A 16,290-nucleotide genomic window follows, 5' to 3' on the forward strand; every position below is an offset into this window, starting at 1 on the left:
TTTGTTTTGCTGATTAGTGTCACCTGTGCTGCAGATGGAACTCATCCTGTTTTAATTTTAGTAAGAAAGATGAGAGTGGATTGAAGCAGGGAGGGGCAGGGAGAGACCAAATCTTAGATCTGCTCCAAGATACTTTGTCACAGAACTTGCAGCCTGGAACTCAGTATGTCATCGTGATTCCTTGTACACTAGCAGTAGAGGCTGGAGAGGCAATTTCCCTTAAAATACAATCCAGCCCAAAGTGCATGTGGTGGTTGCTACTCAGAGAGTGAATAGGCTTCTGAAAGTTCCTAATGACCTGTGCAAAATATGTTGGAACGGTCCTCACCAGCCTGCTGTTTTCCAGTGGTAAGTTTAGTTAAGCAGGTCTGGAGGCCAGTGAATGTCTGCTCAAGAAGGCTTCCGATGATAGCACTAGAACAGAGCCTGCCAGTACCACACTCGGCATTCTCCACAACTCTAAAAGGTCCTTTCCTTCCGTCTCTCTCTCTTCCTCTTCCTCTCCTTTCCACCCTCCCTCTCCCTTTTTCTCTCTTCCTCAATTTTAATAGTTTACAGTTTCTAAAATTTAAATAATTTTTTGAGACATCCTAGTGACGTCATATTAATGCCAGTGGTTTGGGGTGCTGTTTCATAGTTGTCTGCTCCCTGATGAAAGAAGTTGTTAGAAGCATGTAAACTTGTGAGACAGTTCCCTCAGTCTACTTGGAGAGACATGATTCCAGTCACATACTTCTGATCAACATTGCAGAAGGAGACAGTGACTTTCTTGGAAGCCAAAGGAACTGATCACATTGAGAAAAGGATTTCTCATCTGAATAATGGACAGCAGGATGATTTCTGCAGCTTTTTCCTTACTATAACTTGGAATATTAGTTTGATGTCTGGAAGTTCCACAGCTATTTCATGAACGTGAAGATGAAGAACGTGTGAAATTGAGTGTGTGTATTGGGGTGGGTGAAATATAAATAAAGAAATCAAAATATTTGATATCATATATCAAATATTCACCATACAAACTGATTTCTTTCTTTCTTTTTTTTAACAAGGATTACAATAATGTTGTTTCATCTGCCAAATATGCAAGTTGAATTTAAGGAGCGTGTCTTGTCTGGGTGATGCACAGTAACCAGAGGTTTCTTGAAATGATCAATAGGTAGGGTTAAAAATGGCTATTAGCCCTGACCAGGTAAGTGGAGAGGGGGCAGAACAGGTCAGAGAAGAGAGACCTCATTGGACATAACTGGCCAGGCACAAACCTCGGACCCTTAAGAGCACAGGCTTCCTGACAGCCCCTGAGTGAGCACCCAGACAACAATCTGGGCTGGTTGTCATCAACTCCCACAGCAGCTGCTTGCTGGCACTAATTCTACCCCCTCCTCCAAGTGCAATCTACTGGACAAATAGAATCTCTTTACTCCACTTCCCAGGCACCCCTTAAAAACAGCAAAAACATTCAAATGGTTATGTATGAAATGCTGTCCTGCATCTTTCTGTCTCAAAGACAGCAGCTTCTCCCCCCTCAACACCCCCCCCCCAATTACCTGAACAATTTCTGTGCCAAGATGAAGAGGAGGCCCTAGGCCGTGGAGGCTCCTGGCCATGAGGGGCTGCTGCAGCGGCGCCAGGGCACAGGGTGGGTGAGACATGGCAGGGGTCCTGGTGGCACGGACCAGTTCTCCGGCGTCTCCTCCCACAGGCCAGCTTACTTACTTATTCAGGGAGAGTGACTGCATTCTTTTTCCTGACAAAGTTGCGTCCTCTTTTGCTTTCCTCTTCTCTTCTTTCTTTCTTGCTGCTTCCTCTCGCTGTTTCCGGATGATTGCCAGCCTGGCAAGATCAGCCTTGGCCTTCTCTGTCTTCCCAGCCAAATGCATCTTCATGTAGCGCTCTTTTGCTTTCTGCTTTTCGATTTCTTCTCGTTCTCTCCTTGAAAGCTCCTTTGGCTCATCCAGATCCAGTTGTGTGACCTTCTTGGTTGTCTGTGCCACCCGGTTGGGGTTTTCAATGTCAATGAGCCCTTCCACACCTTTTCGCTTTTGCTGATAGTCATTATCTTTATCTTCACTCTCATCTGAATCTAGAGACTTCTCTTTCTGGGGGGTCACCTGAAGCCCCATCTCCACCTTCTTCTTGTTCATCTTCTTCGTTGGCCTTCTGCTTCTCAGCCTGCAGCTGGGCATCGATCTCCTCAGGGCTTGTATACTGTCTCACCCGACCTTTGTGGCCTCCCTTTCTACCTCCTTTGGGCACCTCGGCTCCGGCTTCTGCAGCAACCGCAGCGCTTCGAACTGACACCGGAACCGGAAATCACAAACTGATTTCTTACTAACAAACATGACTTCCTATATTGAGTTTTTTGTTTTTCATTAGAAAATGCATTATATATTAACGGTTTGTTGAATTTTTATACTTGACATTAAAAGTTCTTCCTCCCATGTATGGTAACATGAGGCATCTCATAATGCATTGGAGTAGTCTTACCCTGTGACATAGCTCCAAATCTGTGTCACCTCTCCTTTATATCTTATCTTTGTCCACGCTAACTACTAAAACCCATCCCAGTATTTGAAGATCTTAAATTATTCTGTATGTCAGGCATAAAACATCACATTTCACTTAGCAGTGAGGCTGAAGGGGATGGACAATGTCTCAGTAGAGTGCTACTGTGCAAACTTGAGGAGCAGTGACCAGATTGACCCCTGTACACAAAAAAGCCAGGCATGGTACACATGTGGAACACCAGCACAAAAGGGCAGTGATCCAGCCTGCTTGGTCAAAGTGGTTAGCTCTAGGTTCAGTCAGAGACCCTGTCATAAAACAAAGGTGGACAGTGAGAGACACACACAGGATCTCCACATGCTCATACACAGGCAAGTTCACACTCAGATGCACACACACACACACACACACACACCAGAAGACTACATTCTGAGAGAGGTAGCAGATGATTTTTGTCAATGTGTGAAAAATCACACTATGCTCTATCACTTGAACTTGACATATCATTGATGCAATCTAGAGCTAAGATAAACATGAATTGTCTGAGGCTGCTGGGGAAATACAGCGGATGTTTAAGTACACATGCATTCTAAAACAAGTATAAACGCATAATGTAATAAACAATTAAAATATTAGCATAGTCATTCACCACCATTGTCTAATATCATGTACTATAGAAACTATATATTTTTTTAGATAGTATTCATTCCAAGAGAGTCTCAAATGTGAAATTCTCCTGCCTCAATCTTTTTCTGGGATTGCAGGTGAGTGTTTTTGTGCTGTCAATCACATGAAAGTAATTCTCAGTGGAAGAAGGGAGGTGATTGGTTGTTTCTTTCTCTATTTGTGTGGTACGTGTGTGTGACATATGAGCATGTGCATTGTGTATCCATATGTGTGCATGTGATAGACATGTAGTTGCATATATGTATGTAAGTACATACATGTGGAGACACAAAGTTGATCCAAAGTGTGTTTCTTCATCACTCACCACTTTGTTATTTGAAGAAAACTCTCTTATTGAGCCCAGAGCTTTACAATTCTAGCCAGAATAGCTAACCAGTTTGTCTTAGGAATTTTCTCTGTCTTCATCTTGAGTTCTGAGATTGCCAATGGGCACCATTCCTGGCCAATGGCCACCAAGCCAGCCCAGATTTTATTTTGGTTCTGTGGATCTGAAGTCTGATCTTCATGAAGTGCTCCATCGACTAAACAGTCTCCCCAGCCCTGTGACTCTTTACCTCCTTAGAAATATTCTAGAAGTTTGGTATTTATTGAACAGATTGAGTAACAAGGGCTTGATGGTTCTTCCCTGATTCTACCTAATCAGGTTTGGAAACAGACATGATCCAAGTAACAAATATGGTTTTATGTATCTGTACATAAATAATCAGAATTATACCTTGTCACAGCTCTAAAATATGGGGAGACCAAGATCATGTTGCCAGTATATCTGATGTCTTCTGAGTTCTCCTAGTTCAGAGAACGCATCTTTTGTCTGTCCTCAGATGGAAGATGTGACAAGGCTGGCCTATATGTCTTTAAAAGGACACCAATTTCATAAAGATACTGCCTTCATGTCCTCATCTCTCAAAAGATCCCACATTCTAAGACTATGACTCTGTGTTTGAGAATTGGAACATGAATTTTGGAAAGACAATTATTAGATGCATAACTCCTTCAAGGGAGGTCAGGTTTTGGAATATCTGAGAAGCAGTATTCTTGAATGACCAGAAATATGAGGTCAGGTAGTAGGAATAAATGGCTTATACTGCTACATATTCTTTCTTGTATTTCATATTAATTAAAATATTCTACACAGATTTTGTTTCCTTGCACATTAGTTTGCTGATGTTACAATGTTAAAACACCATGACCAAAAGCAACATCGGGAGGAAAGGACTTATTTTAGTTTATAGTCCCAGAAGTATAAAATCCATCATGGTGTGGAAGGCACAACACGAAGGCCGGAGCAGGAAGACAGCTATTCACTTTTTTATCCATACATAGGAAATGGAGAGAGAGAGAGAGAGAGAGAGAGAGAGAGAGAGAGAGAGAGAGAGAGAGAGCTGGGGCCCAAGTATTGAAATATATGAGCCCATGGGGAAAACTTTTCATTCAAACCACTATACTCTGCAAATACCCATCATGAGAGACCATTAATGTCGTAATGTAAAAATAACATTGCAGTTTTGTTGCGAGTGACTTCTTGCCTATGTATGCTTTGTGGTCCAGAGATTCCTCTACCCATATACATGTCTCCTCTTGAACATGAACTTCTTTCCAAAGTATAAATGCTCTGGATGTCTATCTGGGTGTCTATATAAAATGCAGAGAAACAGGCTTGTGAATTTAAATCACTCCATCCAGCTGTTGATCATCTGGATGAAGGTGTAATATGTCTCTTGACATAAGCTATTGGAATTTCTGTCATATCTTTTGCCTTTATTGCATTTGAGTCTCTGCTCAAAGAGAGACAGAAATGAAGTGTATGTAACTCCAGGATTTGGTTAAACCTGAGATTAGTGGTAAAAAAGCAGGAAGCACAGCCCAGAACTGCCCGCAGCAGTTAATTTTTTAGGGAACTCAATTCAGACTGAGCCAATATAAAGCAGAGACAGTATTTATCTTTTGAAAAATAGAAAGAAAGGGCCCACTTCTATCCTTAGATGAGGCCTGGGTCCAATGCCACAGCCAGGACCTCCCCCAACCTCTAGACTTCAGTCTTGATGCAAATCCTGGGCCTGCTCAGCCCCCCCCCCCCCCCCGAAAGACCTTATCTCATGGAGATTCACACCATATCCATCATTGATGAAGAGCTACAAGCAATTACCAACTGCTGCTTTGAAAAATTATTATTCTCCACGGACGAACCCCCTGATTGAATATTCAGTGCTGAGTGGTCAGCCTTAGAAACACATACATGCAAGTAACCCTGAATGGACTCAGCAGGTTTGAGTTTACATTTTTCTCATTTATATTCATATGTAAAAATGATTAAAAGAGAGAAGGTTATGAATTTGGAAGGGTGTGTGGTGAACATGAGAGGAATAGAGATCGGAAAATATAAACAATCAAAAGAAAAGGCATTTGGAGATATAATAAAACAAAACTATTTGCGTAGCTGGGGCATTTCTAAGAAGAACCACTGTCAAGTAGCCTAGTTATGACTGTAAGATTTCCCATGCTTGGAGATGCCATTAATCAACAAGTTTCTAAGAGGCTTTCTTCTGTTCTATGTCTAGTCTCCTTTTCCATACTAGGCACTGTAGATTTTCTCTTTAGTTGCCTCAGAAGTAATAAATCTGGTCAGGCACAATTGGGACCCACAGAATTTTGCTCCAAGGGGGCTTGGCTCATGCCATTTTTCATACATGAAGTTTCTGGTCACATTGTTAGATAGCTGTAGGCTTACAGTTTGGAAGGGTGATGGCCTACAAGCAAAATGTTGTCAGTTGTTCTGGAATTCATGACTGGCAGCTGGTTAAAGCCCTCAACTAGATGCTGAGATGAAGCATTCCTTTACCTTCCCATGTCTCCACACTTTCTCCATCTTTGTTTTGTTATCTTGCTTCAATTTACATCTTAGTTCTTTTTTGTTTGCTTTGTTTTGTTTTTTGAGACAGGGTTTCTCTGTAGCATTGGAGCCTGTCCTGGAACTAGCTCTTGTAGCCCAGGCTGGCCTCAAACTCACAGAGATCCGCCTGTCTCTGCCTCCCGAGTGCTGGGATTAAAGGCATGTGCCTCCAGTGCCTGGATTACATCTTAGTTCTTTAAGTTAAGCCTTATAGTAGAAGCTTTTGTTTACAAAAATAATATATATCTCAGTGTGTCCTCTGTATCATTTTGTTGCTGTGGAAATAGAAATTTTAGAAGGAATTAGGATCTCTAGAGGAATGGGGGAAAATTAGAAGAGTATTAAGGATTCTTTGACAGAAATTTGTGTTCTATCTCATCCATCAATTTTCCTCCCATGAAATAGGTATGAACTTGTTCACATATGAATTCCAAGTGCTTCAGTTAGAGCTATTATAGTTCACTGTTTAATCAGATGAGATCATTGGATGGCTCAAGGTTAGTGGGTCTGTCAGTCTCATTGGGTCTAGGATTGGCCCATTTCCTTAGAAGATGCACTTCAGTGATAAAATAAGAAGAATCTCAGGCAAAAATTAAAATGTTAGTCACTTTTCTGGAGATTAGTAGAGGAGACTGTTCTGCATTAAAATAGTTGTTTCATAGATATTTATTCCTCTGTGGTGGGTTCCGACTGTGGTTCTAAAATCCTCCCAGTAGCTAAAGTGTCTAGTGTTCCTCTCTTGGACATCACCAGAAGTAAGCATTTTTGTTTCTAAGTGAACAGTAAGCTGAGACTGAGGGTTTTAAAAGGCAATAGCATTCTTTCTTCCATTTAGAGAGGCTGTAGCTTTCACTTTTAAAGGCTTCTTGAACATGAGACTGGAAATAAATGGAATAGGAAAATGGATCCACATAGCCTGCCTGTAATTGCCTGACAGCTTTGTTCCTCTTTGACAAGTACACACTCTCTTCCATCTTTCCTAGAGTGCTTTTGTGGTGCCTATGAAGTGAGATGCTTTTTGACATGAAAGACCCAGAATCCACCTTTCATTTTACCACTTATTGTGAGGGTGAAACATTAGCTTAATTAACCTCTGTTGCTTTTCAGTTTCTTCCTCTGTCCATTTAGATTGGACCTACCCTTCTAGCAGGATGCATTAAATAAGACTGTGGTGATGGACAGTGGATGTAATAAGTTTGTTATCTCTGATATCACATAACACTGTAGTTCATCAAGAGGCACACTGACAATATAATGCATATGCATAATAAATAACAAGAAATATAATATAATATCAGCTGTCGTTATTTTGTTCAAAGTTTCAAAGACTATTGAGATAATCATAACCTCTTCCAAATCAAGCACTATCTTTTCTGGTCTATATATGTCTTTATTTGTCTTCATTTCAGCAACAAAGTGAAGCATCACTACAGAACCACAGCAATATCAACAATTCACTATAATTCACAAGAATTATCCACGGATGTCTTCCTTATCATGTATGTCTTTCTACAGAGATACTGTGGTCTTGAATGTTATATACTTTGAAACTTGTTTTTTTTTTCTTTTTTACCCAATATTGTTATTAGAATTTACTCCAATGATTTCTTCACTCTTGTGCTATATAATATTCCATTGACTGACTGCATCGAGGTTTATTTATCAATGAACCTTGGGAAATTTCCATTTTTTTCTCAATGGGAGCACAGAATTGCTACAGATACTCTTAATGCATCATTACTGGAATAATTAAGAAAGTGTTTCCCTTGGGGTTCTGTTCAAATATTCAAGTTCATGAAATGGAAATTCTTTGTGAAATGGGGAAAGAAATGAGTGCTCAGATCAACATTGTCTGATATGTGTTCCACTATCACCAGTTGAATGGGATGAGAGGCAATACTGTCTGTGGTTGCAATGTACTCTTTTCTGATTCTGAAGTTGTGAATATGTTTATCATGTTCACAGCTTCTTCACATGATCATTACCATATGATTTTCTCTTTGCTGAAGTATCTGTTTTTTTTTTCTATTGACTTATGTATTTGTAATTTTTCTTGTGATCATGACAAATACACTGGACAAAAAGTAACTGTAGGGAAGAAAGGTTGATTTGGGGTCAGGGAACAGAGCACATCACAATGAGGCAGGGCCCAGTGGTAGGGTCAGCTCTGATCAATGACAGCTAACTACCTGATAATATGTCTCATCAGAAAATGGGAAAAATGAAATAGCAGTTCCAAACTGAATATTTCCTTTTTGCATTTTTTGTTCAGTCTTAGATGCAGACCTATGAGATGGGGCCACCATCATTGAGGAAGGGTCTTCATCCCTCCATCAATCCTCCTTGGAAATGCTCTCACAATTACAGCCAAAGATGTCCTAGGTATCTTTTTTATTTTATTTATTTATTTTATTTTTTATTTTTTGAGACAGGGTTTCTCTGTAGCTTTGGAGCCTGTCCTGGAACTAGCTCTTATAGACCAGGCTGACCTCGAACTCACAGAGATCCGCCTGCCTCTGCCTCCCTAGTGCTGGGATTAAAGGCATGTGCCACCACTGCCTGGCCTTTTTTATTTTTTTTATTGTTTTAATTGAGTTTTATTTTTCTTTCTGCCCCCTTCCCTTCCTCTCCCTTCCCATTTTAATCTTTCCCATTATCCCTATGCTCCCAATTTACCCAGGATATCTTGTCTTTTTCTACTTTCAATGTACATTGTAGGGTGAGTTTTCTTTGTTTTATGTCTAAAAGCCACTTATGAGTGAGTACATATTATATTTTTCTTTCTGGGTCTGGATTACATCACTCTTTATGATGTTTTCTAAATCTATCCATTTGTCCACAAATTTCAAGATACCATTATTTTTTTCCACTGTGTGGTACGCCATTGTGTAAATGTACTGCATCTTCTTTATCTGTTCTTTGGTTGAGGGGCATTTAGGTTATTTTCAGGTTCCAGCTATGACTAATAACACCACTATGAACATAGTTGAGCATATGTCCTTATGATATTATTGAGCATCCTTGGGGTATATACCCAAAAGTGACATTGCTGGGACTTGAGGTAAGTTGTTTCCTAATTTTCTGAGAAATTGTCATACTAATTTCTAAAGCAGCTGTACCAATTTGCACTCCCACCAACAATTGAGAAGTGTTCCCTTTCCCCCATATCCTCTCCAACATAAGTTGTCATCAGTATTTTTCATCTTGGCCATTCTTACAGGTGGAATCTTAGAGATGGAATTTCAGAGTTGTTTTGATTTGCATTTCTCCGATGGCTAAGAATGTTGAACATTTCCTTGAGTGTCTTTCAGTTATTTTAAATTCATCCGTTGAGGTCTGTACCCTATATTTGTTCTGCTGAGGACAAATTTCTTGACTTCTTTGTATAGTTTGGACATCAGCTCTCTGTCTGATGTGGAATTGGTGAAATCTTTTCCCATTCTGTAGGCTGCCATTTTGTCCTGTTGACCATGTCTTTTGCTTTATAGAATCTTCTCTGTCCTATTTATTAATTGTTTCTCTCAATATCTGTGTTACTGGGGTTATATTTAGGAAGTGGTCTCTCATGCCAATGCATTCAAGTGTACTTCCCACTTTCTCTGCTATGAGTTTCATTGTGGTTGTTTTTATGTTGAGGTCTTTGATCCACTTAGACTTGAGTTTTTTTGTATGGCAATAGATCTGGATCTGTTTTCAATGCTCACCTGAATCAGAAATAAAGGAAGACATTAAAGTCTTCTTAAAATCCTAGGCATTTTTTAATTTAAGAAAGTTGATAGCTAAATGACCCACGCCAGTTTGTTCACCTTGTATCCTGTGGATTATTGTAGATTAAGGTTTTATTTTCAGATGTGCATACACATCAACATCAATACATACACAGAGTGGGGTGGGAGAGAAAGAGAAAAGTTCAGGGTGCTATAACAAAGTGCTATGATTAATTTATAAACAAAACAAATGTATTTCTCAGAGTTTCGAAGGTTGGATACCTGAGACCTGGATGCATGTTTATTAGAAATCAATGGGGGCTATCTTGTAGGTATGGACTGGTATAACATGAGGGCCAGCTTGTTGGGTTTCTGTCCTTCCCGGTACCCCCACAGCTGGAAAGTCCCAAAGAAAATCACACAGAGATCTCCATAAGTTATAAAACTGATTGGCCCCTTTAGCTCAGGCTACATTTTAGCTCTTGTAGCTTATATTAACCCATTGTTCTTATCTATGTTAGCCACATGGCTCGGTACCTTTCTCAGCCAGGCAGGTTACATCCTGCTTCTTCAGTGGTCTGCTCAGGAGTGAGAGGAATGGGCTTCCTCTTTTCCAGCATTCTCCTGTTCTCATCACCCGCCTCTACTTCCTGTCTGATTGACCCACCTATACTTCCTGCCTGGCCCATCAGCATTTATTTAAAATATTATTGACAGAATATAGACAATGCACCAGACTCATTATGTCTCATTGTACTTTGGTGTTTCCTCACCATATGATAATCTCCATTCACAAAGGTTCCGCTCTAATGATCCAATTTAATTAAGATTTAATCTTAATTCCTTCAGATAGGCTCTCTACCCTAATACTATCTCATTAGAAGGTTCTTTAAAACACAGATTGCAAAAGAATTAAATTATTTATAGCATGTACAGTTCTCTATCTGCTATAGAGTGATAGAGAGACAGAAAAACAGACAGACAGATAGGATGCATACATACATATATCCACACATATGTATTTAAAGCTAGATATATTTATATGCTTGCCTTTTATAAAATATAAAATATTAGAAATGCATCATCACTAATCCCTGAATAATACTCAACTGCACTTTTCGGGCTTCATCCTGGTCCATTGGGCATGCTGCTTTTTCTGCCTGGTAGTAGGTGTTCAAGATATACGAGGAACTGAATCCATTCTTAGTGGGGGAGGCTGTAATTTCTAATAACCAGTGTTTTATGTAATACTTAGCCACTCAAGTCTGTGTTTGTCTCAAGAACAAGCTCTATGGAATTTAGGAGATACATCTTTGCCTATTTCTTCCTTGGGATTTCTGCTTTAGTTAGTGTGGAATGGAACTGTGCCTCAATAGTTTGTAGAACCCCTCAGGCCTTTCTACTGTAACCACAAAATCTAGATTAGCTGTTATGGAGTTTGTACTCAGAGATGCTTCTCATCACGACGTCAGCAATGTGTGCTGCTCTCTCCACAGAGTGCTTTAAAAACTGCTTTCCCATGGGTATAAGTGTAGTATATCCACACAGCAAAGGGAATGAAATAAAGGAGGATTATTTAACTAATTTTATTTTTTAATTTATTCTTTATTGCTTTATAAATAATACCATTCAAAATTTCCACTTCCTCCCCTCCTCCCATTTCCCTTTTGCTCCCTCACTCACCCTCCTCCCTTCCCCCTTCAGTCCTAAGAGAGGGCAGTGTACCCTGCCCTGTGGGAAGTCCAAGCCCCCCCCCCCTTCCATCAAGGCTTAGGAAGGTGAGCATCCAAATAGACTAGGATCCCAAAAAGCCAGTACATGCAGTAGAGACAAATTCCAGTGCCATTATCATTGGCTTCTCAGTCTGCCGCAATTGTCAGCCACATTCAGAGGGTCCAATTTTATCCCATGCTCATTCAGTCCCAGAGCTTGGGAAGGGAGTGGGATGGTTGAGATGGAGGAAGGATAGATATGGGAGCAGGGAAGAAGATATCTTAATTAAGGGAGCCGTTTTGGGGTTGGCAAGAGGCTTGGTTCTAGAGGGGTTCCCAGGTGTTCACCGGGATGTCCCCAGCTAGGACCATGGGCAGTGGAGGAGAGGGCCCCTGAACTGTCCTTGTCCCATAGTCAGACTGATGACTATCTTGAATACCACTATAGAACCTTCATCCGGTGACAGATGGAGACAGAGACAGAGACCCACATTCGGAGCACTGGACTGAGCTCTCAAGGTCCAGCTGAAGAGCAGAAGAAGCGAGAATATGAGCAAGGAAATCAGGACCGGGAGGGGTTGGTCCACCCACTGAGACAGTGTGCTGATCTAATGAGAGTTCACCAATGCCAGCTGGACTGGGACTATTTAACTCATTTTATGTATTCTTTTTCAGGTTCTTTCTTGGCATGTATATGTGCATTTATGCGGTTGAGATAATTTTGAAAATGACTGTGAGTCTTTCTTTGTACATTGTTCCTTCTGAGGTTCTTTCTTTCTTTCTTTCTTTCTTTCTTTCTTTCTTTCTTTCTTTCTTTCTTTCTTTCGTTCTTTCTTCTTTTTTGAGACAGGGCTTTTCTTTGTAGCTTTGGAGCCTGTCCTGACACTCTGTAGACGAGGCTGGTCTCTAACTCACAGAGATCCATCTGCCTTTGCTTCCTGAGTGCTAGTATGAAAGGTGTGTGTCACCACCACCTGGCCTGAGTCACTTTCAATACTGTTTAACAGTCTACCTTAGTGTAATTATTATGTTCTTTCTGTGTGTGTGTGTGTGTATAATTTAAATTATATTTTATTCCTGTCAGGGATTTGTTTCCTGTATGATGGTTAGTATGGTATTTATAGAAATGAATAGTCTTCCATAACTTATTATTATAACATGTGTCGCTGTGTTCAACCCCATAGCAAAACTTACCAAAACAGGAGCAAAGTAAATTAATTTCTATGCATTATAACTTAGCAATTAAAGGTACAGGATCCATAGTGAGTAGGTTAGGGATTCAAATTCCACATCTGTCATTTATCAACTTATGACATTAGGAAGTTACCTTGCCTTTTTCTTTCCCTCTTGTCTTCATGGTATAGATAACAACAACCCACACACATTCTGTGCTCATGTATTAACCCCCCCCCCCCACACACACACAGAGAAAATGTTTCTGCATTTAAATGCTACTTACGGTTAGGGCAACATAGAGCCAGGCTCCTCTCTAATTGATCTCCTCCATTTCCATTCACAGCGTGTCTCTGGAAACAGAAAAGCAGCCCTGCCTGCCCACTCAGATCAGAGACCCAGTGTCTCTGCCTGGCCATTCCTCTTAGCAGTCAATATCATTTGACAGGACAACATTGCTAATATGGACTCTGTAACTGTTCAGCTCATAGCCACATTCAGCCTCTCCCAGAAATCCTCTTTAATAAAAGGAGAAGGCTTAAAAAAAATAAGAATATGCTACTTACTCTAACAGTGGATGCCACTAGTCAGCGATGTGATTCAAAGAATGATTTACCCCTGGGAAAACACTATCTCCATGTTTTTTTTCAGACTGAATAGTTTTGTACTGTTTGGAGGCTATAAAACCAGGTGTGTTGACAGCTGGGTCTGTGCCCACCCAAATTTTCGTGCTCTCTTAGAGCCTACAGATGAGCAATATGTGGGCATGTCTAAGTTTTCTAATGAGAAATGAAGGGGGCCTTGAAGCATTATTAAAAGAAAACTCAGGGTCAGAAATTGAGGTTCAACCTGAAGATCCAAAAAGCAAAACAGCTAGCTACTGGCTCTTCCCTCGACCTCAGTCTGAAATGGTGCTCCTGTTTCTTGGAATCTCAGAAGGCGACTCCGAATCTGAGAGCTCTCTCCCTTCTACTCCCCTCCCAGTCTTATACTCCTCTCTAAGGCTGGGATTAAAGGAGTGCACTAATGGGATTAAAGGTACATGTCATTGTGGCCACTGGGATTAAAAGTGTGTGTTACCATACCCTGGTCTGGAAGGCTGGCCAGTCGGACTGTTTTACTCTCAGATCTTCAGGAAGTCTTTATTTATTAAAATACAGTTGAAATGCCACGGCAGGGTCTTTAGGGAAAAGAAGAAAGGTGGTGAGCCTGGGAAATGCAGGAAATCAGATTGTGTTCCTTGGAGAGTTATCTCTGGAACAAAGTGCAGCATCTCATGTAAAATATGAATCTTTAGGGGCAGGGACTCTAACTGCCCAGTCTCCAAGAATTTGGAATAGTGCCAAGTATACTCCAAGTACTCAAAACACATATGGATTAAAGTCCTAGGATCATCTCATTTAACATCTGACAAAAAATAAATAAATAAATAAAACTAAGGATTGTTTTCCTGAACCTAATTTGGACCAGAAAAGTGGATCCAGTGAAAAATAATCTTGGAGGTAAAAAGCCAATGATCCCTGTACTCCTGAGGGTGGGTGTATTTAGCAACCTGGATTTAGCCATGCAAGTTGAGCATATGGGAATGGCAGATTTCAAAGAGGCATAGGTAACTATAGGGATAAGCCTGGGAACAGAGGCAGGAAGATGGTGCCTTCCAGAGTAAGAGAAGGTGATTCTCTAAAGAGAATTCTGTCTCTCTAGCCATGACCCCAAGGAAGCGAGCAAACAGAGAAGTGCCCGAAAGAGACACATGTGATTACACATCTAATGCATCAAATCTCTTAACTTCCTGAACACTAGAAGGCAGTGGGCACAAGCACAGCTACAGAGCAGTGACAGGGACTCACTGATATAGGAGTCACCTCTGTGTGGTGTGATTACTATTAATGAATAAAGAATTTGCCTTGGCCTGTTGATAGGGCAGAACTTAGGCAGGTGGGGAAGACTGGACTGAATGTTGGGAGAAAGAATGGCATAGTTAAGAGATGCCATGGAGTCACCGCCACTGGGGATAAACATGCTGAAACTTTGCTGGTAGGCCACAACCTTGTGGTGATGCACAGATTAATGGAGATGGGTTAAATTATTATTATGTGTGAAGCTGATACTAGAAGAAAGACTTGATGTGGGATGTCCTTCTGTATATGTGTTGCTTTTATTGGTTGATGAATAAATCTGTTTTTGACCAATGGCTTAGCAAAGCAAAGCCAGGAGGAAAACCTGAGTAGAGATATATAGAGAGTAGGCAGAATCAAAAGACCTGGAAACAGCTTCATGACAATACACAGATTAATAGAAATGGGTTAATTCAAGATGTAAGAGCTAGTTAAAAATATGGTTGAACAGTGTTGTCATTGATACAGTTTCTGTGAGATTATTCCAGTCTGAGGAGCCCTGAAGTGAAAGAGAAGTCTCTTCCAATGAAGAGTGTAGGTAGGTAAGAAATGACAGTAGGAACCATAGAGCAGCAGTGTCTTGTGTCTGGGATGCTGTTTGAAATGTGCTTCGAGAACCTCACCCCAGACCTAATAAATTAAACTCTAAGGGTGGTGCACAGCATTGTGGTTTCTTCTCGTTTCCTTTGACTCAGTTTCAATTTTTTGAGACACGGGATCTCTATATTCCTGGATGCACTGGTCACTTTGTAGAGCAGACTGACCTTCAATTTGGTGCAATTTTTCTGTCTCTACACCCCCAGTGATGGAATTATAGGCATTAACCACCATTATGCTTTTATAAACCCTTTAATGAATTCTAACGACCACGAAACAGGTAGGATTATCAGTACTTGATCTATTTGGCTTGGTCTAGAAAGATCAGGAAGGAGGAGACAAAGGTTTAACCAAATCCGTGCTGATACAGGTTCCCTGGAGTATTGTTTGGTCATGAGTGCATCTTAAAATCTTTTAGAAAATCTAATATGCAATCAGAAAGCATCAGAAATGAATTCCCGTTCAGGGCCCTGGACCATAATCTTTCCCCAAGAGTTCTTTCATAGTGAGAGATCCAGGGTCCTCACTGAAACCTCCAAATCTACGTGTTCAGCAATCTGAATCACCCCTAGGGACACTAAAGCTTAGAATACACGAAAGGAAGGAAGTTAGAATTTGTCCTCTGCTGCCACCATCATTGTTAATTTGTTCCCTAACTTTTCAAGAGGGATAGATGCCCACTGGTGTGTAACACATGTACTCAAAGTTCATGGCCTCCAAAGGCAGAAACCCATGTGTCTAAATTTTCACAAGGCATGAGGAATATCCATGTTTCAACATGCTTATTATTGTTATGTAGGAGTGATGGTAATCCTTGTAGTGCTTTGTTGATTCTAAATGAGGAAATGACCAGAACTCTGTTATCCATCTGATGCTGATGAAGGTACCAAAACACCAGGTCTCTGTAGAATGTTCCAGAATGTATCTCCTTCAGTTAGAATGATATCAATGCCTTGGCTGAGGGTCAGCAAGGTATCTTTACGATCAAGACAGAAATTGGAAGGGTGGAGAATATGTTTAGGTATGAGGACTTAGCAGACGACATAATAAAGCAAAAATTTCAAGAGAATAAATTATAGAGGAAATATGAGAGGGAAAATAACAGCAGAGGCAGTTGGCATAGG

At 40.6% G+C, this 16,290-nt stretch overlaps 1 pseudogene; it reads right to left on the minus strand.

Moving 5' to 3' along the window:
- Positions 1-1,709: 1,709 nt before the first annotated feature.
- LOC130871074 (28 kDa heat- and acid-stable phosphoprotein-like) lies at positions 1,710-15,400 on the minus strand (annotated as a pseudogene).
- Positions 15,401-16,290: the final 890 nt, after the last annotated feature.

This window comes from Chionomys nivalis, chromosome 1 (assembly GCF_950005125.1).
Source record: "Chionomys nivalis chromosome 1, mChiNiv1.1, whole genome shotgun sequence".
Taxonomy (NCBI): Eukaryota; Metazoa; Chordata; class Mammalia; order Rodentia; family Cricetidae; genus Chionomys; species Chionomys nivalis.